This window comes from Hypanus sabinus, chromosome 13 (assembly GCF_030144855.1).
Source record: "Hypanus sabinus isolate sHypSab1 chromosome 13, sHypSab1.hap1, whole genome shotgun sequence".
NCBI lineage: Eukaryota > Metazoa > Chordata > Chondrichthyes > Myliobatiformes > Dasyatidae > Hypanus > Hypanus sabinus.
Genome location: NC_082718.1, coordinates 12085983 through 12110274, shown reverse-complemented (window position 1 = coordinate 12110274; position 24292 = coordinate 12085983). Strand labels below are relative to the sequence as shown.

At 44.1% G+C, this 24292-nt stretch overlaps 1 long non-coding RNA gene across 1 annotated transcript; it reads left to right on the top strand.

The window, feature by feature from the left end:
- The first annotated feature begins 2149 nt into the window (after window positions 1-2149).
- On the top strand, window positions 2150-23519 carry LOC132403443 (uncharacterized). The gene is made up of 3 exons (XR_009515261.1): window positions 2150-2200; window positions 20513-20583; window positions 23445-23519. It is a non-coding gene; the product is annotated as an uncharacterized LOC132403443 (long non-coding RNA).
- Window positions 23520-24292: the final 773 nt, after the last annotated feature.

Below are 24292 nucleotides of genomic sequence, written 5' to 3'. Positions count from 1 at the left end.
CTAGTTGAATTAATGTCGTTGTTCGGATCCAGGCAGCTCAAGTTCCATCAGAGAACTACTGACTATATCACTGCTCTAGGGGTTACACCTGGTCAGTGTGATACAAATTCAGTTTCAGCAAATATTTTATTATCAGCTTTGTTTTGTGATCGTGCGTTGCTTACCAGCATGCCTTGATGCTGCTGAAAGATTTCCCATATCCTTGCACCTGGGAGGTGACATACCAACTGGGAGACCGGCTTGTGGCTACAAAAACGTCTTTATATATAGAATCTCCCACTCCCATTCCAGCATCTTAGTCCATGACCTCCTCTACTGCAATGATAAGGCAACTCTCAGGTTGGAGGAGCAACGCATCCTATTAAGTCCTGGAGCCAACAACTTTGATATCTCTAATATCTGATTATTACTAACCCCTCTTCCTTCTCTAGTTTTCCATTTCCCACTCTAGCACACTTTTAAACCCTTCTCTTCTCTGCACTTGCTCACTAGTTCACTTCAGTGCCACACTTCCTTCCCTCTTTCTCATGGTGCACTATCCTCTCCTATCAGATTAAATCTACTTTAGCCCTTTACCTCTTCCACCTCTCACCTCCTAGCTTCTAACTTCATACCTCTCCCTCTCTGTGTTTTCATATTCTGATGGTGTCTGATCTTCAAGTATTTTCTGTACTGTGAATCTTCACTTCAGTGATCTAAATACTAACCCAGGGAAACAGTGTGTGACATCCTTAACTGTATGATCAGCCATGGATAATCATTCACAAATCTTTATTCATTCTCCTTCATCATGCCCAGATTTTTCATCCTGCTGGCACCCATTTCCTCACTGGTAGATTTGAACATTTATTGTACAGCTCCTGTTAGCCCAACTGGTATATACTGTTCCTGATTTTCCTCTCTCTTTTCTGCATGGAATCATGCTGATGAAGAAGATGAAACATTCAATAAAGCCAACATGGAACTTGCTGTGAAAAAATAAACAAACCTTATCACTCTGTGTTCATAGAGGGAGGTGAATTGCACAGATAAATGCCCTGCAATTTTGTGAAAGATGAGATATCTCAATGAATCTGAAAGACTGTATTTAAATACGGTTGGTACATTGGGATTAGCACCACTTTGCTGTGTGTCTCACCACATACAAATTCATTTCTGAGCAAGGTCTAAAATCACTGAGGAATCAAGAGCCTAAAGTTCAGTTTTCCTACAATCAGATATTGGTTTTTGGTTCCACGGTTTTGGGATCTTAAACTTACAGAATGGTTGCTGAGCTAAGGAGATGTTCAGTCTGTCAAATCTGTACAAGAACACAGACAGTCTGGATCATCCACATCACTCCTGAATGTTTCATCTTTCCAGTTTGTTCTCTCCATCTCTCAACTGGTTGACCTGTTGACCTGAATTAACTTCTTTCCATTTGCCTGACTACATTAGTATATCCCTTATCGAATTAATGTAGCTGTTCTGACCCAAGTTCCAACAGAAAATTACTAAGTCAGTTGTCTAGTTTTCACACCTGGTGAATTTGAATCGAACTTCAGTGTTTTGCAAATACTTTATCATCAATATCATTTTGTCACATTCCATTGTTTTCCAGAATGCCTGTTGCCACTTTGAGTCATCGCTGACTCTTGTGTCTGGGAGGCAACACACCAACCATGCATACAGTTTGGGGCTGCAGAAATTGCCTGGTACAGAAAGGTCTTCCATTCGCATTCCAACATGTTGGTTCACATCCTGCTCTACTGCTATGATGACGCCACTCTCAGGTATGAAGAACAACACCTCAGAGACTGGGAGCCAATAATTTGATGGCATAATCATTAATTTCTCTCCTTTCTGGTCATTTTTAACTGACTCCCATCTCTCTTTTTCCATTTCCCATTCCGACACAGAGTTTTCAACCCTTGTCCTCTCTGCACCTGCCCATTACTTCCCTTCAGTGCCTTTTCTCCCATGGTCCACTATCCTCTCCTATCAGATTCCTTCTTATTCAGCCCTATACCTCTTCCAACTATCATCTCCCAGCTCCTAACTTCATCCCCTCTCCTTTTCTGTACTTTTGATCCTGATGATCTCCGACCTTCTCATATTTTCTGCACTGTGAACTTTCTCTTCAGTGATCTAAATACTGACAAGGTGGAGACAGCATGTGATGTAATTGACTGGATGATCAGACATGGATATCCCTTTACAGGTGAGTCAACACTTCACTTGTGAGTCTGTTGGGGTCATCTATTGCATCCGGTGCTCCCGTTGTGGCCTCCTCTACATCGGTGAGATCCGACACATATTGGGGGATCGCTTCATTGAGCACCTATGCTCCGTCGCCACAACAGACAGGATCTCCCGGTTGCCACCTACTTCAACTCTGCTTCATATTCCTATTCGGATAAGTCCGTACATGGCCTCCTCTACTGCCATGATGAGGCCAAGCTCAGGTTAGAGGGGCAACACCTCATATATCATCTGGGTAGTCTCCAGCCCCTTGGCATGAACATTGAATTCTCCAGCTTTTGGTAATTCCCTCGCTCTCCTTCCCCTATCACACTTTCACTCTGCCTCCTCTTCTAGCTGCCTATCACTTCTCTCATGATTCCGCCTCCTTCTACAACCCATAGTATACCCTTACATTCCCTTCCCTCACCCCTTGAACTTTCCTCTGATTGGTTTTCCACCTGCACCTTTCCCCTGCCCCCTCCTTCTTCAGTCCTGACGAAGGGTCTCGGCCCGAAACGTTGACTGCTACTTTCAACAAATGCTGCCCGACCTGCTGAGTTCATCCAGCTTGTTTTGTACATGTTGATTTGACCACAGCATCTGCAGTGTACTGTGAGTTTAGATTTGTGAATGGTTATCAATGGCTGATCATACAGTTAACTTTGTCACACACTGTTTCATTGGGTTAGTCTTTAGATCACTGAAGTGAAAATTCACAGTATAGAAAATACTTGAAGATCTGACACCATTGGAACATGAAAACAGAGAGGGAGAGGTATGAGTTTCGAAGTTAGGAGGTGAGAGATGGAAGAGGTAAAGGGCAAAAGTAGATTTAATCTGATGGAAATAGTAAAGGACAATGAGAGAAAGGGAAGGAAGAGTGGCACTGAGTGGAAGTAATGGGCAAGTGCTGAGAAGAGAAGGTTTAAAAGAGTGCCAGAATGGGAAATGGAAACTAAGAGAAGGAAGAGGGTTTAGATATGTTCAGATAATAGAGAAATCAGTGTTGTTGGCTCCAGGATTGGATCAGAACAACTACATTAATTGAATAAGGAATATACTAATGAACTAAGGCAAATGAAAAACAAATAAATTTGGGTCAACGGACTGATTGAGAGCTGGAGAGAACAAACTGAAAGATAAGCATTCAGCAGTGATGTAGATGAACCGGACTGTCTGTGTATGTGAGTGGGTGTGTGGGTGGATGCGAAGGAGGGAGAATAAAGACCTTTGATATCTCCCAGATACAGCATCCAAATGTCACAACAAATATGTTTGTGTACAACTCATATTCAATGAAAGGTGTACCTGTTGTCTTTCTCTATAATACCTGACATGTTTTACCTGGATTTTGTGAAGTGAGATTCTAGATAATAGTGGAATTCTCTGGCAAAGCTTGCCTGCTTCGAGATGCTTTTGGTGCAGAGTTTAATCTATCTGTGGGGCTTTTGGAAAACCTCTTGGGGCAGTTAATGAAGGAGAGGCAGTTTGATGATGGACAGGTGTCACAACAGAGAGCAGGGTGGTGATAACCAGCAAGTCCCCACCCTAAGGGGATGGTTTAGGTTTAGGTTTTTTCTACCAACCGGCTGCACCATTTACTGAAATGCCTTTGTAGAGTAATATTGACATTCTGTACATTCTGTGGGATCACAGCCCTCTCATGAAAAACATTCATATAAATCCCAATTCTCTCCAAAGGAACTTGTCTTCCAAAATTGTTGACATCACCCTTGTGCTAGAATGAGGAAAAATACTCTCATTATGCCCCCACAGTTCCTTTCAGAATCCTGGAACTCTCAATATGATCACTGGCATATTTTTCAAGTGCATTTCAACCAATTCAGATTAATCTGTCTTCAGTGGACCTTGCCCTCTCTCCAAAAATCCATCTGATAATCAATATTCCAAGCAAATATTTCCTGTCTTCGGTACACAGACCAAAGCAACGTATGAACTCCAAAGGGACAATAACTGGGTGCTTTTTTATAGACCTCCCCCCCCCCCCCCAATAACAGCGATGTTAAGGAGCAGATAGGGAGGCAGATTCTGGAATGATGCAATAATAATAGGATTGTTCTGATGGGAGAATTTAATTTTCCTTTTATTGATTAGCATCTCCTTAGCGCAAGTGGTTCAGATGAGGTGAAGTTTGTTAGCTGTGTTCAGGAAGGTTTCCTAAAACAATATGTAGATAAGCCTACAAGAGGAGAGGCTGTACTTGATCAAGTATTGGGAAACAAACCTCGTCAAGTGTCAGACTTCTCAGTAGGAGAGCATTTTGGAGGCAATTACCACAACTCTATCTTCTTCACCAGAGCGCTGGAGAGGGTTAGGAGCAATCTAGGAAAATGTTTAATTAGGGTAGGGGGAAATATGATGCTATTGGGCAGCATAAATTGGGAGCAGATGTTCTCAGGGAAATGCACAGCTGGAATGTGGCAAATGTTCAGGGAACATTTGCATGGAGTTCTGCATAGGCATGTTCCATTGAGGCAGGGAAAGGATGGTAGAGTTAAAGAATCATGGTGTACAAGTTATGTAGAAAATCTTGTTAAGAAGAAAAGAAAAGCTTACGAAAGTTTCAAGAAACTAGGCACTGTCAGAGCTCTAGAAAATTACAAGTTTGCTGAGAAGGAGCTTAAGAACGGAATTAGGAGAGCCAGAAGCAGCCATGAGAAGTGCCTCGTTGAGCAGGATTAAGGAAAACCCCTTCTACAAGTATGTGTAGAGCAAGAGAATGAGCCGAGTGAGAATAGGACAACTCAGGTCTAATAGTGGAAACATGTGCATGGAGCCAGAGGATGTAGCGGAAGTACTTAATGAATACTTTCCTTCAGTATTCACCAGGGAAAAAGACCTTGGCAATTGTGGGGATGCCTTACAGGGGACTGAAACACTTGAGCATAAAGACACTAAGAAAAAGGATGCGCAATGAACTTTTTAAAAGCATTAAGTTAGATGGGTCACCGGGACCGGATGAGATATACCCCAGGCTACTGTGGGAAGCAACGGAGGAGATTGCTGAGACTGTTGCAATGATCATTGCTTCTCAAATAGGAACATGAGAAGTACCAGAGGATTAGAGCGTTGCAACTGTTGTTCCTTTGTTCAAGAAAGGGAGTAGAGATAACCCAGGAAATTATAGACAAGAGAGTCTGACTTCAGTGGTGGTTAAGTTTTTGGAGAAGAAGATCATGACAGGCAGGACTTATGAGCATTTGGAGAGACATAATCTGATTAGGGATAGTCAGCATGGCTTTGTCAAGGGCAGATCATGCCTTACATGCCAGATTGAATTCTTTCAGAATGTAACAAAAGCATTGATGAAGGTAGAGCAGTGGATGTAGTGTATGTGGATTTCAGTAAGGCATTTGATAAGGTTCCCCATGCAAGCCTCCTTCAGAAAGTAATTAGGCATGGGATCCATGGAGACCTTGCTTTGTGGATCCAGAATTGGCTTGCCCACAGAAGCCAAAGGGTGCTTGTAGATATTCTGCATGGAGATCAGTGACCAAATGTGTTCCACAGGGATCTGTTCTGGGACTTCTCCTCTTTGTGATTTTTATAAACGACCTGGATGAAGAAGTAGAAGGGTGAGTAAGTAAGTCTGCTGATGACACAATGGTTGGAGGTGCTGTGGATAGACTGGAGGGTTGTCAGAGATTACAGCAGAACATTGATAGGATGTAGAACTGGGCTGAGAAGATAAGTATGAAGTGGTTCATTTTGGCAGATCAAATTTGAAGACAGACTATAATAAAAATGATAAGTTTCTTGTCAGTATGGAGGTTTTTAGAGATCTTGGGGTTCATGTCCATGCCTATAGGACACTCAAAGCTGCTGCACAGGTTGACAGAGTTGTTACAAAAGTATATAGTGTGATGACGTCCATCAACCATGGGATTGAGCTCAAGCTATATAAGACTTTGGTCAGACCCCACTTGGAGTACTGTGTACAATTCTGGTCACCTCACTACAGGAAGGGTGTGGATACTATAGGGAGAGTGCAGAGGAGATGTACAAGAATGTTGCCTGGATTAGATGGTGTACCTTATGAGAATAACTTGAGTGTAGTTGGCCTTTTGTCCTTGGAGTGATGGAGGATGAGAAGTGTGAGAGGTGACCTGATAGGGGAGTATAATATCACGAGGGGCACCGATTGTGTGGATAACCAGAGGTTTTTTCCCAGGGCTGAAATGGCTAACATGAGGGGTCATAATTTTAAGGTGCTTGGAAATGGGTACCAAGGGGATGTCAGGGGTTAGATTTTCACACAGAGAGTGTCCGGTGTATGAAATACACTGCTGTCAGCAGTGGTGGGGGCAGATACAATAGGGTCTTCTAAGAGCCTCTGAGATAGGAACATGGAGCTTTGAAAAATAGAGGGCTAAGTGCTAGGGGTATTTTAGGCAGTCTCTAGAGTAAGTTACATGGTCGGCATAAAATTGTGGGCCAAAGGGCCTGTAATGTGCTGTAAATTTCAGTGTTCTACATTCTATCTTCTATATGATGCTTCACAGTCACACTGCAGAGTATCAGGGAGACTTCCTTGAGCACCACACACAAAATGCTGGAGAAACTCAGCAAGTCTGGCAGCACCTATGGAGGGGAATAAACAGTTAACATTTTAGGCAGAGACCCTTCATCAGGACTGGAGAGGAAGTGGGTAGAAGCCAGATTAAAAAGGAGAGATGAGGGGAAAAAGCACAAGTAGGCAGGTTACCAGGGGAAGGTATTTGGGTGGTGGAAGAGTGATGGGAACTAAGAAGCTGGGAGATGTTGGGTGCTGAGGTAAAGGGCTGAAGAGGAAGGAGTCTAATAGGAGAGAATAGTGGACCATCGAGAAAAGGGAAGGAGGAAGGATATCACAGGGACGTAATAGGCAGTTGTGGGGAAAAGAAAGGGTGGGAGGGTACCAGAAAGAGGAATGCAAAAAGGAAGAATGAGAGGGGGAAGAAACAGCTGGAAATTACAGAAATCCATTTTCATGCTATCAGGTTGGAAGCTACCCAGACAGGATATGAGTTATTGCTCCTCCAACATAATTGCCTTTTTTCTCCAACGCTCCTACAGTAACAGACAAAATGCCATTTGACATCATAAATTGTTGGTTCCAACCACAGATTAAGCTTCTACATCTGGAGAACCAATACGTCAGGACCTCTCCGCAGACTATGTCATCAAGTTTGCAGATGGCACCACAGTGGTTGGCCTTACCAACAACTTCAAGTTGCAGTACAGAGAGGAAGTGGAAATGGATGGTAATGTAATTGGTGGAAACATACTTATTTCACAGCCACCAACATTAAGTTGGGGTTCACTTTGAGAGGCTGGTCTGACATGATGGTGTAATTATATAAAGAAGTTTTACCGTGATTTGTGTTCAGTGTTTGGAGTATAGTCCAATAAATGAATTGTTCTGTTTTTTTCTTGAACATAAAACATCTCCACTCTTTTTATTTGTGAAAACCTGCATTTGTGACCCCAATGCCCTTGGACAATTGCAGAGCTCTTGAATCTATTGGTCACTGCAGTTGCTTTGAAACTGTTGGTGTTCTGGGAGCAATATGCCATTGCTTGGATTGTACAAGCTGAGACCCAATTCACCTTGCCAGTAATCGATGCTGACAACACCAATTATTTCTATGTGGTAGCATCACTCAGCATCTCTGTGACTGAGAGATGGTGAGTCTACTTGACTATCTCCCTGAACACAATAAATACTGATCACTGAAAACTCACCTTTCACAGAATTTTGGACAACTGGATTCTGAGCTCACGAAACAGCTGCTCTGCTTGCTTGGCCTCAGCAATGCTAAGCTGTTGGATCTAATATACCAAATGCTGTCTCACTTGGGGAATCACTATCCTTGTTTTCTTCTTAAAGAAATCCATCTAGCAAATGTCTGATCAAATTGGCGTAGCCCTCACTAATGCACCCGTGAAGGACGACAGGGAGCTTGCTACAATGGCTGACAGTCCACAGTCAGCCAGGCAGTGGTGCATCATTCTTCATTTAGATACCTCAATAAGCCCGTCTGCAAGGCCCCCAAAATAAGGATGCCCACAGCTGTGAAACAGATGACACTGGACCTGTGTTTTTGCCAAGCTCACTTAGGTACGAACGCTAGTGTCAGAGCACTGGAACATCAGAGATCTGTGAACACTGCGGGCTCCAGCTGCCAGGGACATCTATTGCTCATTACAAACACCCTTTCATGGCAACGCTTCCTGTGTGATGTGAGTGCTCAAGTGACTGTGCTGCCTGTATCGCCTATCGATGAGAAACAAAGAGCGACAAAACCTCGCTGGAGGCTGCCAATGACAGCAGGATACAGACTTACAGGACACGATGGGAGACACTCTTCTTCAGTGAGCAACATTACATATGGGACTTCATCCTGGGTAAAGTGGCCAGACCTCTAGATTTCCTGTGTGTCCAAGGACTGTTTGTTGATCTTAAGAACTGCTGGCTTGTGGCTATCAAGGTCTTTGGGTTATTATCCTGCACCGCAGTATGTTCCCCACAAAGACTCTGTCAAGCACATGCAACACTGCATGCGAGTTTACTCCACTGCTAGATGAATTCCCTGACCTCACCAAGCCCACATTCAACACTACAGTCACAAAACATGGAGTTAAGCACAGTCCATTAATCCATGGCCACATGCGTAGACTGGTCTGTATGCAGCAATGTCAACGAGCCTACATATCAGTTCACAACTGGGACACAACATATCAAGTCAAGTCAAGTCAATCAAGTCAACTTTTATTGTAATTTCTACCATAACTGCTGGTACAGTGCATGGAAAAAAATGAGACAAAGTTTTTCAGGACCATGGTGTTACATGACACAGTACAAAGAACTAGGCTGAACTACGTAATAAAATAAAGAGAAAGCTATACTAGACCACAGACCTACAATGGACTGCATAAAGTGCACAAAAAGAGTGCAGGGATTACAATAAATAATAAACAGGACAGAAGGACAAGGAGGTAGTCCAGGCTTCGGGTATTGAGGAGTATAATAGCCTGGGGGAAGAAACTGTTACATAGTCTGGTCGTAAGAGACCGAATGTTTCGGAGCCTTTTCCCAGATGGCAGGAGGGAGAAGGGATTGTATGAGGGGTGCATGGAGTCCTTCATAATGCTGTTTCCTTTGCAGATGCAGTGTGTAGTGTAAATGTCCGTGATGGCAGGAAGAGAGACCCCGATGATCTTCTCAGCTGACCTCACTATCCACTGCAGGGTCTTGCGATCCAAGATGGTGCACTTTCCGAACCAGGCAGTGATGCAGTTGAGCTCTCAATACAACCCCTGTAGAATGTGATGAGGATGGGAGGTGGGAGATGTATTTTCCTCAGCCTTCGCAAAAAGTAGAGATGCTGCTGGGCTTTCTCTGCTATGGAGCTGGTGTTGAGGGACCAGGTGAGATTCTCTGTCAGGTGAACACCAAGAAATTTGGTGCTCTTTACGATCTCTACCAAGAAGCAGTCTATGTTCAACAGGGAGTGGTCGCTCCATGCCCTCCTGAAGTCAACAACCATCTCTTTTGTTTTGTTCACATTCAGAGACAGGTTGTTGGCTCTGCATCAGTCCATTAGCTGCTGCACCTCCTCTCTGTAAGCTGACTCGTTGTTCTTGCTGATGAGACCCACCACGGTCGTGTCATCGGCGAACTTGATAATATGGTTCCAGCTGTGTGTTGCAGCACAGTCGTGGGTCAGCAGAGTGAACAGCAGTGGACTGAGCACGCAGCCCTGGGGAGCCCCTATGCTCAGTGTGATGGTTTTGGAGATGCTGCTCCTGATCCGGACTGACTGAGATCTCCCAGTCAGGAAGTCTAGGATCCAGTTGCGGAGGAAGGTGTTCAGGCCCAGTAGGCTCAGCTTTCCAATCAGTTTCTGAGGGATGATTGTGTTGAATGCTGAACTGAAGTCTATGAACAGCATTTGAACGTATGTGTCTTTTTTGTCCAGGTGGTTTAGGGCCAGGTGGAGGGTGATGGCAATGGCATCATCTGTTGAGCGGTTGGGATGCTACGCAAACTGCAGGGGGTCCAGTGGGGGGGGGGGGGGGCAGCAGGGTCTTGATATGCCTCATGACGAGCCTCTCAAAACACTTCATGATGATGGATGTCAGTGCAACGGGACGGTAGTCATTTAGGCAGGACACTGAAGACTTCTTCGGTACGGGGACGATGGTGGCGGCCTTGAAGCACGTTGGAATGGTGGCGCTGCTCAGGGAGATGTTGAAGATGTCAGTGAGAACATCTGCTAGCTGGTCTGCACATCCTCTGAGCACTCAACCAGGAATGTTGTCTAGTCCAGCAGCCCTCCGTGGGTTGATCCTGCACTGGGGTCTTCTCACGTCGGCCACGGTGAGACACAGCACCTGGTCATTCGCAGGAGGGGTGAACTTCCTTGCTGCCACATCATTTTCCGCCTCAAACCGGGCATAGAAGTTATTCAATGCATTTGGGAGGGAGAGATCACCCGTACAGTCAGGTGATGTTGTCCTGTAATTGGTGATGTCCTGGCTGCCCTTTATTACGTACCTGTGACACGTGACAGTGGTGTACTTGTCACGTGACAGGTGTTGAAGCTATACTGGACTGGAGGTAATGGTCTTGTGATGGTGGAGTGACATCATTTTCCCACCAGTAGAGGTCATGTGACAGTTTTTTTTACAGGGTATAAAAGGAGGACCCCTCCCTGTGACAAGGGGCAGTTCGTGGCTGGATTTGCCATGTTGACTTCATGCCACTGCGTGATTTAATATCATGACACAGTGTGGTTGAAAGATGGAGTTTTATTTGATGCCTAAAGTTTGAAAAGTCATTGCCAGCAGTTTCTTTATAAGACTGCTAGTTGAGAATCAGTGGAGAGTGAAGATCGGAGTTCGGGAGTTAAAAGATCGAGGAAAGTTGATTTCGACGGTGAAACAGGTTCGACCTTGTTTGATCCTCATTTGGAAGGAATTCCTTGACTGTCCCCATGTTAATCCCTGTGAATAGCAGAAGGGATTCGGAACAGTTTTGTAAAGGAAAGGTCAGTGCCTTTAAGCCGTTTCATTTTCCATCTTCGCAAATTCTTTGTAGGAAAAGTAGTTCAACTGGGAATCACAGCAAGACGACGTGAAAGAGAATTTAAATCATCTTAAAATGTCTCTCCCTTAAATGGACTGTAAGCATTTTGAACTTTTGCAACATTGCTTTAAGAACTGTTTAAGCTGCCGCACAGCAGCTGATTCCCGGTTACATTAGTAATTTGTTTACTTTTGGGGGATTTGTTTTTCAGTGTTTAATAAATGTTTTTGTTTATTATTAAAACCCTGCATCACTCATATATTTATTGTTGCTGAATTCGTAACAACTTCCACATGTGCCGTGTGTCGCCGCTGTCCTGGAAGTGGCTGTGGATTAGCTGGGCATGTACACGATTTGCCCCTCTGATGGCTCAGGACAGTTTGGCCCCTGCTGTTGTCAGAGCTGCCTTGTCACCTGCTCTGAAGGCAGAGTCACAGGACCTCAGCAGCGCACGCACCTCTGCGGTCATCCATGTCTTCTGGTTGGCACGTATAGTGATGGTCTTGGACAGAGTAACATCATCAGTGCACTTGCTGATGTAGCTGGTCAATGATACTGTGTACTCCTCTAAGTTGGTAGAGTCGCCATCGGTTGCAGCCTCCCTGAACATGTACCAGTCAGTGTGTTCAAAGCAGCCTTGAAGAGCAGAGATGACTCCTGCTGGCCAGGTTTTCACCTGCTTCTGAACTGGTCTGGAGCACCTAACAAGCGGTCTGTCTGCTGGAATTAGCATAACAGAGATGTGGTCTGAGTATCCGAGGTGGGGGCGAGGCTCTGCCCGGTACGCGCCAGGAATGTTTGTGTAAACCAGGTCCAATGCGTTCTCCCCACTCGTTGCAAAGTCCACATACTGATGGAATTTGGGGAGCACTGACTTAAGGTTCGCGTGGTTCAAATCACCGGCGACAATAAACAGACCATCAGGGTGTGCGTTCTGCAGTTTGCTAATAGCCCCGTACAGTTCACAGAATGCCTCCTTAGCATTAACACTGGGGGGAATGTAGACACCTAATATAAGGACAGAGGCGGATTCCCGTGGCAAATAAAATGGTCTGCATCGAACTGTCACAAACTCCACTAACGATGAGCAGTGTCTGGAAACCAGCAGAGTTCTTAGACCATTCTGTGTTGATGTAAACACACGCACCGCCACCGCGAGCCTTACTGGAGACAGCTGCATCTCGTCTGAACGAAACAAAGCTAGCCCGTCTAGTTAGATGGCAGCGTCCGAAATCCCATCAGTGAGCCATGTCTCCGTGAAGACATACGCGTAGGAAACTCTGTACTCCCACCGAGTATTACGTTGGAATCGGATGTAGTCCATTTTATTGTCCAGGGAGTGGACATTGGAGAGCAAAATGGACGGGACAGCCGGCCGGCTAGGGTTTGCTTTTAGCCTGGCACGGACCCCTGCCCATTTGCCTCACTTCTGCTTCCTCGCACATCGCTTTCGACATCTCCATCTCCGGCTCCCAGCATCAGTTAAGTCCAAGGATTGTAGGCCCGTTCCCCTCAGCAAGCCGACGTCGCGTAATTCAGCCAGCAGATCTTTGTGGAGGTTTGTTTTTGGATGATCTCTGTATTGTAGTAGTATCTGGTGATGGTAGATACCCGCTCTGTTATCCATGTGCCCTAATCAAAAATTGAGTATCAAACTTAAAATAGAAAATTAAATTAAAGTAATACCAGGTCTGAAAGGCCGTTGCTGCCATGCCGTGCCACCTTATATGAAGGGAAAGACAATGCTGTGGCTGATTGCCTCTCAGGGCAAGCCATTGAGGCCATACCCATGGGGGTTGACTATGCTGGCATGGCAGCTGAACGAGCTACTGACCCAGAGGTCCAGGCGTACTGATCAGCATCATGGGCCTGATACTAAGTTCAAGAAAGCTGCGTTTCTCTCCTGTGCAATGTCTCAACTGGTTGACCCTGCCCCATATTGTCCATAAACTGGAGACGGACTGTTTTTGACTCCAAATTGGCCTCTAGCATCAGGGCCAGAAGGCCTCTCAGAAACTGGTTGCTCTACTGTCTGTGTGGCACGGCCTTAGAGAGTACATTCACAATCAGACTGCAGCCTGTGTGGAGTATCAGAGCGCAAAAAATAACTGTCATCTTCAGGCACCACTGACACCTTTTAAGCTCCCTGAGCGACAGTTTGACCATGTCAATGTGGACCTTGTTGGTCCTCTTTGCACTTTCCACAGTTTCATGCACATTCTTACCTTGGTGGACTGGAAAACCAAGTAACCGGGGCAGTCCCACTGGCATCGAGGAAGGCTGCAGAAGTGACTCAGGCTTTTATCAGCACCTGGGTTGGTCACTTCGTCACCCCATCTGATATTTCCTCTGACCACAGTCCCCAACTCATCTCAGACCTCTGGGCTATGATGTCTCCAAACCTTGGTTTTAGGCTAAATCACATTACAGTATATCATCCCTAGTCCAATGGTCTGTGTGGGCAGCTTCACTGCTCCTCAAAGGCTGCTTTGAGGAATTCCCCGGTGGATGGGTGTTGGCATAATTTTCACCCAGTGGTCCCACTGAAGCTCATAACTGCTCCAAAAGTGGTCATTGGTGGCTGAGTTATTATAGGGACAACCATTACGAGTGCCAGGTGATGTTATTCTGGATGGCACAATGACCTGGTTGGCCTCTCAACAGCATTCCTCCCTCCTCAGTAAATTTGAGTCCTTTGCATCTATTCCTACCTCCCATCATGGCATACAGCAGTCTTGGGTTCCTGTTGACCTACGTTCCATCTCCTTTGCTTTGTCTGCCATGATGCAAACCAATATCCCCTTACACCCCCTTACGATAGCCTAGTTCTGTGTTTTGGAATGGAGAGAAAAGAATGTTATCATAATTAAGAGGGGTAACTCCAAGTGTATTTATGTAGTTCACTTTAAACCAGCCCACCATAGCGCCACTTTTGATGCTATTCTCATGACCCTTTACCCTTTTCAACAGTTGCTAATAATTTCGTTATTCTTCCTGATGATCAAAAGATCATCAGACTTGTATAACTCCATTACAAAGGCATGTGCATTGCTTAGAGATAGACACGCTCCCTTCAACTACAGACAAATTTCAGGCAGCACTGCATTTTATCATGCCTTTGTGTGCCTTTATTCCCTCTAGCAATAACTTCTTCAATTATGTCCTTAAATGTCTGCAAGAACTGGAAAGTTCCCAATTCCACTTCTACCCCTTGTTTCCCTATTCTCCTAGCTTGTCCCAGATCATCATCATTTTGTCTTGTGGCCCTCTTCAATTTCTGCCAAAGGGAACTGATTTGTGTATCTGTAATACCTAAGGTATTGACTGTGGACATACCTACTCCTAACAACTCTATCAAGCTCATTTTTCTTCCCTGCTTTTTCGTTCTGAACTCACCATGAGTAACTTGTTTAACCAGTAAAAGATGATTAGTAAAATCCCCACAAAACTGGGAGGTCACAAAACAAGTCAAATTAAAAACTACCTCCATGTGTCTGTAACCTGGTACTAGAGTAACCTTTTTGCCAGAATCTTCTAATAATCATTCTATCTGCCCTTCCTTTCTCCCACACATGTCCCTCTGGCCCTCACTGCACTGTGGTGCTCTTGTGGTAGCTGGGGTCCTACAATGATCAATCCTGACTGGAGCAGCCTGATTGCTTTGCCATACAAGATTCATTGCCACATTTAAGTGTGAATGGTTGGTTGTTCTCATGTTTCTGCACAATATATATTATTATGGACACATACAGCTTCGTTACCACACAAAGCAGGGATGGCAGATGGATGGGGTGAGGGCAGATGTGCGGGAAATGGGAGAGATGCGTTTGAGAGCAGAGTTGATGGTGGACGAAGGGAAGCCCCTTTGTTTAAAAAAGGAAGACATCTCCTTCGTCCTGGAATGAAAAGCCTCATCCTGAGAGCTGATGCGGCAGAGACGGAGGAATTGTGAGAAGGGGATAGCATTTTTGCAAGAGACAAGGTGGGAAGGAGTGAGATTGGAATTGGAACAGGGTGTGGTGGTCGAGACCGTTGATGTCCCGTTGGCAATTAGTAATAAAGAGATCCAGAGCAAGCCAGAGCGGGTTGTCCATGAACAGTCCCCATCCCTGACATATTTAGTTGTTTGCCTGTTCTCCATCTCCCTCTGGTATCCCCCCCCTCCTCCTTTCTTTCTCCCGAGGCCTCCCATCCCATGATCCTTTCCCTTCTCCAGCTCTGTATCACTTTCGCCAATCACCTTTCCAGCTCTTAGCTTCATCCCACCCCCTCCGGTCTTCTCCTATCATTTTGCATTTCCCCCTCCCCCCACTACTTTCAAATCTCTTACTACCTTTCCTTTCGGTTAGTCCTGACGAAGGGTCTTGGCCTGAAACATCAACAGCGCTTCTCCCTATAGATGCGGCCTGGCCTGCTGTGCTCCACCAGCATTTTGTGTGTATTGTTGTTTGAATTTCCAGCATCTGCAGATTTCCTCGTGTTTGCTCTTTAAATTCTGCTGCGAAGCCTCTGCCAGTGATGCCTACACTGAAGAAGTTTAAATCTTCTCTTTGACGGGAGTTCAGTGAAACCCTCTCTCACTGCTCCCCATCTATAATTCCTTCAGCCCTTCAACTTTTCAATCATATTTTGACCCAGACCCACTATTACAGCCATATATCCTTCCTTGGAACATGTCTGCACTGCCAACTGACTCCAGTTGGCTTCAGGATCTGTTTTCGAGCTTCTCAATTTGGACCTTCTGAGGATCCCAGGTACTCACATTTTATTGTCTCTGCCTCCCGTTGTTTCTCCCATCGAGCTCTGAGGGCGACACTTTCTGCCATGAGAAGGTACCTGGCGTCCCTATCACAATCCCTTCCACGCCTCCGGGACACCTTTTTCTCCGTTTGCAATGGACCTGTCTGTTACTGCATCCTCTGTCGGATCCATGTGTGCAATCGCCGTTTCTTTGACTTTATCACGTCCTGCAAGGATCGCAAGATCTTCCATCTGCAGACCCCAGAGCATGGACCTCGTATCATGGCCCCGACCCCGGCCATCGATCTTGGCTGCCCCAGCAACCCAGGGCATATTCAAAACCCAGACTCCAGCACCATCAACGCGGGTTCTTCCGCCAGCTCCGTCTCCGAGCTTACTTCTTTGACAAGGGCTCTCCTACCACCACCGATGACCCCTTCTCCCATCTTCAACCCTCCTTGTGCAGATTTCCTTATGTTTGCTCTAACCATTTTAGTAACTTTCCTACAAGAACATGGGCTCTTAACTTGGTAAGCAGCCTCATGTGTGGCACCTTGTCAAAGGCCTTCTGAAAGTCCAAATATACAACATCCACTGCATCCCCTTTGTCTATCCTACTTGTAATCTCCTTACAGATTTCCAACAGGTTCGTCAGGCAGGATTTTCCCTGAAGGAAACCATACTGACTTTGTACTATCTTGTCCTATGTAACCAAGTACTCTATCACCGGATTCTTAACAATTGACTCAAACATCTTCCCAACTACTAAGGTCAGGCTAACTATTCTACAGTTTAGTTTCTGCTGCCTTCCTCCTTTCTTAAAGAGTGGAGTGATATTTGCAGTTTTCCCATCCTCTGGCACCACACCAGAGTCCAAAAATTTTTGAAAGATTATTTCTAATGCCACCACAACCTCTAACACAACCTCTTTCAGAACCCTCGGATGTAATTCATTTGGTCCGCGTGACTTATGTACCTTTAGGTCTTACAGTTTTTTCAGTACCTTCTCTCTTGTAAAAGAAACTGCACCCACTTCTCTTCCTTCACACACTACAACATCAGGCATGCTGCTCGTGTCTTCCACGGTGAAGACTGATGCAAAGTACTCAATTAGTTCATCAGCCATCTCCTTCTCCCCATTATTATTTCTCCTGCCTCATTTTCTAGCAGTCCTATATCCACTCTTTTATTCTTAACATACTTGAAAAGTACTTTTACTATCCACTATGATATTACTTGCTAGCTTGCTTTCACATTTTATGCTTTCTCTTCTGATGATATTTTAGTTGCTCTCTGTAGGTTTTTAAAAATTTCCCAATCTAATTTTTGCTTTGTTGTATGCCTTTTCTTTTGCTTTTACAATAGCTTTGACTTCACTTGTCAGCCACAGTTGTACTATTTTACCATTCGAGTATTTCTTTATTTTTAGAATATACATGTCCAGCACCTTCCTCACTTTTCCCAGAAGTGCATGCCATTGCTGCTCTGCTGACATCCCTGCCAGCAGTTCCTTCCAATTTACTTTGGCCAACTCCTCTCTCATTCTGCTGTAATTTCCCTTACTCCACTGAAATACTGCTACATCAGGCATTACTTTCTCCTTATCATATTTCAAGTTGAATATAATCATATTGTGATCTCTGGTTCCTAAAGGTTCTTTTACCTCAATCTCCCTAATCGCCTCCAGTTCATTACATCACACCCAATCCAGTACAGCTGGTCCCCTAGTAGGCTCAATGACAAACTACTCTAAATAGCTATCACTTAGGCATTCAACAAACTCACTCTCTTGAGATCTATTACCAACCTGATTTTCACATTTAACATGCATGTTAAAATCTCCCATGACGGCCACAGCATCATGTCTGCCAATCTGTAATAGTGCAACAAGATCATTCACCTTATTTCTTATACTCCATACACTTAGATACAGCACCTTGAGTACTGTATTTGCTGTCCTTTCTGATTCTGTATCACTAATGATTTGATGCTCAGCCTGGTGGCTGCAACTAAGTCCCATCACCTGCCCGTCCTCCCTGACAGTCTGACTGCATGCTAGCTTTACTTTTTTACCATCTGGACTATCCTGAGTCCCTTCACTCCAGTTCCCATCCCTCTGCCAAATTGCTTTAAACCCCCTCCCCAACAGCCCCAACAAATGTGCCTGCAAGAATATTGGTCTCCCTCGGGTTCAGGCGCAACCCATCACTTTGGAACAGGTCTTCGCTCCCCCAAAAGAGATGCCAATGATTCAAGAACCTGAAACCCTGCCCCCTGCACCAGCTTCTCACCCATGCATTTATCTGCCCAATCATCCTCTTTCTGCTCTCACTGGGGCATGGCACAGGCAGCAATCCAGAAATTATTATCCAGGAGGTCTTACTTCTCAGCTTTCTACCTAACTCACTAAATTCTCTTTTCAGGACCTAATTGCTTTTCCTTCCTATGCCATTGGTACCAATATGTACCAAGACATCTGGCTGCTGACCCTCCCTCTCCAAAATGTTGTGGATGCGATCTGAGACATCCCTGACCCTGGCACCTGAGAGGCAACACACCATCCGTACAAACAAGTTGGATGAACTCAGAGGTCGGACAGCATCCATTGAAATGAGCAATCAACGTTTCGGTCAACACACCATCTGGTTGTCCCCTTCACATCCACAGAATCTCCTGTCTGTTCCCCTCACTATTGAGTCCCTGATCACTACCACTCTGCTCTTCTCCCTCTTTCCCTTGTGCACCATGGTCCCATGCTCAGTGCCTGTAACGCAGTTGGCATGGGATTCTCCCGGGAGGTCATCCCTCACACAAGTATCCAAATTGGTATACTTGTTTTTCAGGGGAATGGCCAGAGGGGTGCTCTGCTCTCACTGCCTATTTTCATTTCTCCTGACAGTCAGCCAGCTGCTTGCCTCCTGCAACTTCGGGGTGACTACTTCCCTGTAACTTTGATCCGCTTAGTTTAGATCTTTGATTAGTTTATCAACAAGATCTTATTAATACATCTCAACTATCACAGAGAGAGAAAAAACAAGAGACCTGTGTAGAACAAAGAAGAATATGAGTTAAAAAATAACATGCTCTGCAAATCTTCTCTCACAATCTGACATCCACTTCAGTTTTGTTAAACTTGTTCAGTTACTCTCCAATCAACAATCCACAAACTTTCCTTTAACCCTTGTTCTACAGTTACAGTGCATATTTATCTTTACTTTCCCATGTCTTCCTGTGCAAATGCTCTATAATGAGCAATATTTGCAGACTTCTTATATCAGACTTACAACATCTATACATTTTTTCTTCCAAATAAGGATTAGCTTTGTGTTCCTTTGAACAAAATCTCAGGAAATTGTTAATGCCTTCTTCTTGTCAGTTTCATGAAGATGAAGCCTTTCACAGCCATGGTCCAAATGCAGAACAAACAGCCAGAACAAACATCACTGCATGAATTGCTTAGGTCAGTGTCTCAGACACAACCATCATCAGCTGATTTATCAATAACTTCCTACAGCCTACTGCTTGGCAGTGGGGACATTAACTAGAGGGTAGAGATCTTAGATAATTGGTAAGTGGTGATCACAGGTGACAGGAGGAATCACTTTTGATCAGGGAGTTGTCAGGATCGGAAATCTACTGATAGAACATGATTGGGGAACAAGAGAAGATCCAGGGAAAGGAAGATCTGTTTGGCCCATCAGTCTCACTCCACTGAAGATCAATAGATTCATTCCTACATTAGGTTAGTCCATACACCTTCCAGAACTGTCCTTGGAAAAACATCAAGTATCAAGCAATCTATTATCTCCACATCCTTCCATGCTCCGTCTGAGTAGAGTTCACTGCAACCTTTTTTTGGACAGTGACCATGATTCTAAATTGAACCCAATCCTTACAAATGGATTGCAAACTTTCCAGAGTCAGTGACAGAGAAAGATCATCCCCCACGATGGGAAATGGATGAGAAAAAGACCAGGACAATTGTATGTATGAGTGCGTTCATCATAAGCTGTAGCTGATGAAGTATTCACCTGAAAATTACATTGTAATTGTTGTTATTTATAATATTTATTGAGATCTGATTTCATGAAAAACATCATGGGAACATAAATGTTTTAGGCAGCCTCTGTTTCTCAGTGTTCAGTTACAGAGGAACATTCCACAGTCACACTTGAAGCTCACAAGACATTCCTGTGGTTTCCCAATCTTCATGTTCAGATCTTTCAGTGATTGGTTTGCAAAATTTTTTATGCAGGTGGGTCCAGCCAATTGGGTTTGATTTCAATGGTTCGTGAAACCTCCAATATCTAAGACCTGCACATAAGTAGGACTGCCTCAGGATTGAAAATCTATTCGACACAGAGAGCTGGGAGAGAGAGAGGTGGGAGTGGCAGCAGGATATCCATACCTTCACTGAGAAACCTGACACTAATGATGAATTATTTTCTTGTGTTTCAGGTCTGAGGGAAGAAACATGATGCTGATGTGGATTTTGGTGGTGACCACACTGCTTGTCAGTGATGTGGCAGGTAAGGCCCATTGATTCAAGGAACTTTACAGATATATATCTGTGTTGGGACTGTGGGACATGGGAATTTGTGGGCATTGGGTCCGGTTGGGGTATGGTAGGAAATGTCTTGTTTGGGACATTCAACTTTGAGCTATTGAGATGGAAGATGAGTCAGAGACTCTCCTAGAGATCAGGAGACAAAGACATCAGATTATATCAAGACTGATGCATAGCAGACAGTGAGGAATGTTATCAAATCTTGCAGCATAATCTGAACCAGCTGGGAAACTAGACTGAAAAATAGCAGGTAGATTTACGGCAGACAAGTGTGAGGTGTTGTACTTTGGGAGTACCTGAGTTACAGGAATAGGTTCAATTGGCTAGGACATCAGGCCCTGGAGCACAGGAGAGTGAGGGGAAATGTCAGAGAAGAATAGCAAACGATAACGACCATAGATGGGGTGAGTGCATGCAGGCTTTTTACCCTGGGGGTGGGTGAGAGTAGTAGCAGAGGTCAGAAGTTTAGGGTGAAAGTTGAAATATTTATGGCAAATCTGAAGGTTAACTATTTCTGAGGGGGTACACGTGTGGACTGAGCTGCCAGCAGTGGCAAAAATGGATTCAATTGCAACATTTTAGAGAAGTTTGGATTGGTATATGGATAAGATTGATATGGAGGGCTGTAGTTTAGATGCCAGTAAGTAGGACAAGGCAGAGAATCAGAAAGATACAGAGCCTATGTGCTGAAAATATTTCTCTCCCTCACACATGAATCCTGTGAGCAATGACTTGTATCCATCCCTTTGGCTTTTGACCCTCTGCAGAGCTTGTCTTGAAAGTTTGTGCTCCGACTGCTTACTATCCCACTATTCCCCATAAGTACCCTTGTATTGTTAGATCCCAACAAATGCATGGCCACATTCTCTGAGGATTGATTTCCACTTCCACTTTTGTTCCTACCTGACCAGTCGACAAATGTCTTCCTGTAACCTAATCATTATTCTATCCTGTCTACAAGAATGTCAGCTTTAGAATCATCAGCAAACATCTTCATTGTCAAAGTCAAAGAAACTTTATTCTCAAATTATGTATAGGTCAGCCATTGCTACCCTGATTATCATTTTCTTTCAGTCAATAAAAACACAACTGAATTATTACAAATTTGATGTATTTTAAGTCAGATGAACAACAAAGTTGCAAAAGAAGAGAAACTGTGTAGAATACTGAGAACATGAATTGTAGAGTCACACTTGTGCAGACACCCTTTCGAGGTCGGTAGGTTGTGGAATGAGTTCAGAGTTGAGCTGTTTTACATTATCCATGCTAGTTCAGGAGCCTGCGGGTTGCAGGGTAATAACTATTCATAAACCTGGTGGTGTGGTGCTGAAGGTTCCTATGCTGTTTGCGCAAAAGTTGAAGCAAGAACAGAGCATGACCTGGATAGTGGCTGGTGGGGTCTTGAAAATGGATGCAGGTTCCTTATGGCAGCAATCTGGTTAATGCGTTAAATTTTCAGGTGGGCTTTTCCTGTGATGAACTGAGCTGTATCCACAACTTTCTGTAGTTTTTTAGAAAACCAGTCAGGATCCTCTCCTGTATGCATCTATAACAGTTTGTCAAAGTCTAGCTGACAGGCCAAATCTATGCAAAATACTAAGAAAGTAGAGGTCCTGTCGTGTATCACACATGAGACAGACAGACAGATATATTTTATTTATCCTGAGGGAAATTGGGTTTCGTTACAGCCGTACCAATCAAGAATAGTGTAGAAATATACCAATGTAAAACCATAAATAATTAAATAATAATAAGTTAATCATGCCAAGTAGAAAAGTAAGAAAACTAGTCAGAGCGGCAGTAACAGGCTACATGAATGGCCAGCGCATGCGCATCCTTCCAATACTAACCCTCAGCTAATCTATAATTTTACAGATTATACAACAAGAAAGCTATTGGCCACCATATCCATGTCAACAATCAAGTACAATTCTCCTCACCCCCTTCACCACACACGACTTGTCACCATCCATCGTGCCATTTTGATTCAAGTATTTCTCCAATGTTTCCAAGTGCTGTGAGTGTACCCACCTCTCCCACCATCTCAGAAAGTGAATCCTAAATGGCATTCACACTTTTAGTGAAAAAATCCTTAGATCCCCTTTGAATTTCTTATCCCTTACCTTAAACAATTTCCACTCATTTCAGAAGTCTCTGTACTGATGAATATTTTCTCACCACCACCCAATTGATGCCTCTCATTATATTGTGTATCTCTATCAGGTCTTCATTCAGCCTCCTCTACTCCAGGGAAACAAACCAATTCCATCCAGTCCCTTCTCGAATCTGAAACACTCCACCTTGGGCAACATCTCAGTGACTCTCCTCTGCACTCTCTGTTGTGCAATAATAAACTCCAGGTGTGAACTGAACAAAATGTTTCATAAATTTGTTTCTCTTAGATCTACTTGAATCAACTGAATGAGACTTTCTCAAACATTTTGTTAAAATCCATGTTTACCACATGAAACCTTCTATCCTTACTGATACTTAACTATAGCCTCCAAAAATTCAATTTCTCGTCAGATAAAACCATCTCTTTACAAAATGTTTTATCCTAGATTAACCTGCGAAACATGAAATATGAACTTTTCCATCTCTCAGAACTGTTTGTAATCATTTCCCACCACCAGTGTCAGACAGTCATTTGTTGTTGTCAGGTTTAACCAGTGTCCCTGTTACAAAGAATGGTGTCCGTCCAGAAAGCCCTCAGTCCTCTGGCACCATGATGTGGGTAATGAGCACTGGCCATCTTCTGCAAATCCACAGTGTGTCTGGTGTTGTGACTAATGGAAATTGTTTCATTATTCTATCTGTTTTAAGTCTCAATTCCTATCCAACAAAATGGGAATGATCCCGTGGACATGAAGCAGCGATGGTCCCCGCATTACAGTCTAACCCAAGGACGTTGTGATGAAAATTGGTTTTATTTTCCTGATCGAAACTCCTGTTTCCGGTATTACAGTAAACCAATGACATGGAATGACGCTGAGGTAAGTCCCTGAAACCCAGCAATAGTACATCAAGGCCTGGAGAATGTTGGGCTCTGCTGGTTTATTCCTATTAACTCACAGCACAGACTCCAGTTGAATTGTCAATGATGGGTTCTTGTGTTACAGGGTGTGCTTCACTGTGGTTATGGGCTCCGCTTCCTATCAGTCAGATCAATGTCTAGAAAACTGGGAAATAAAGAATGTAAAACAATAAGATCCAAAGTCACAGGATCAGAGTCAGGCCATTCAGCCCATCAAATCTGCTCCACCATTCCATCATTGGCTGATTTGTTATCCCTCTCAATCCCATTCTCCTGCCTTCTCCTGCAACCCTCAAAACCCTGACTAATCAATACTATCAAACTTCACCTTAAATATACCCAGTTACTTTATCTGGAAAACTGTCTGAATTCCAGATTCACCACCCTCTGGCTAAAGAAATTTGTCCTCATCCCTGTTCCAAATCCCTCTCCCACAATCGTGAAGCTGTGCCCTCTAGTCCTCAACTCCTTCACTACTGGATACATCCTCTCTACATCAACTGCATCTTGGCATTTCAAGACTTGATAGGATTCAATGAGACCTCCTTTCTTTCTTCGAAACTCCAGTGAATTAAGGCCCAAAACATCAAATGTTACTCCTTCATTTCTGGCATCATTCTCATGAACCTCCTTTGGA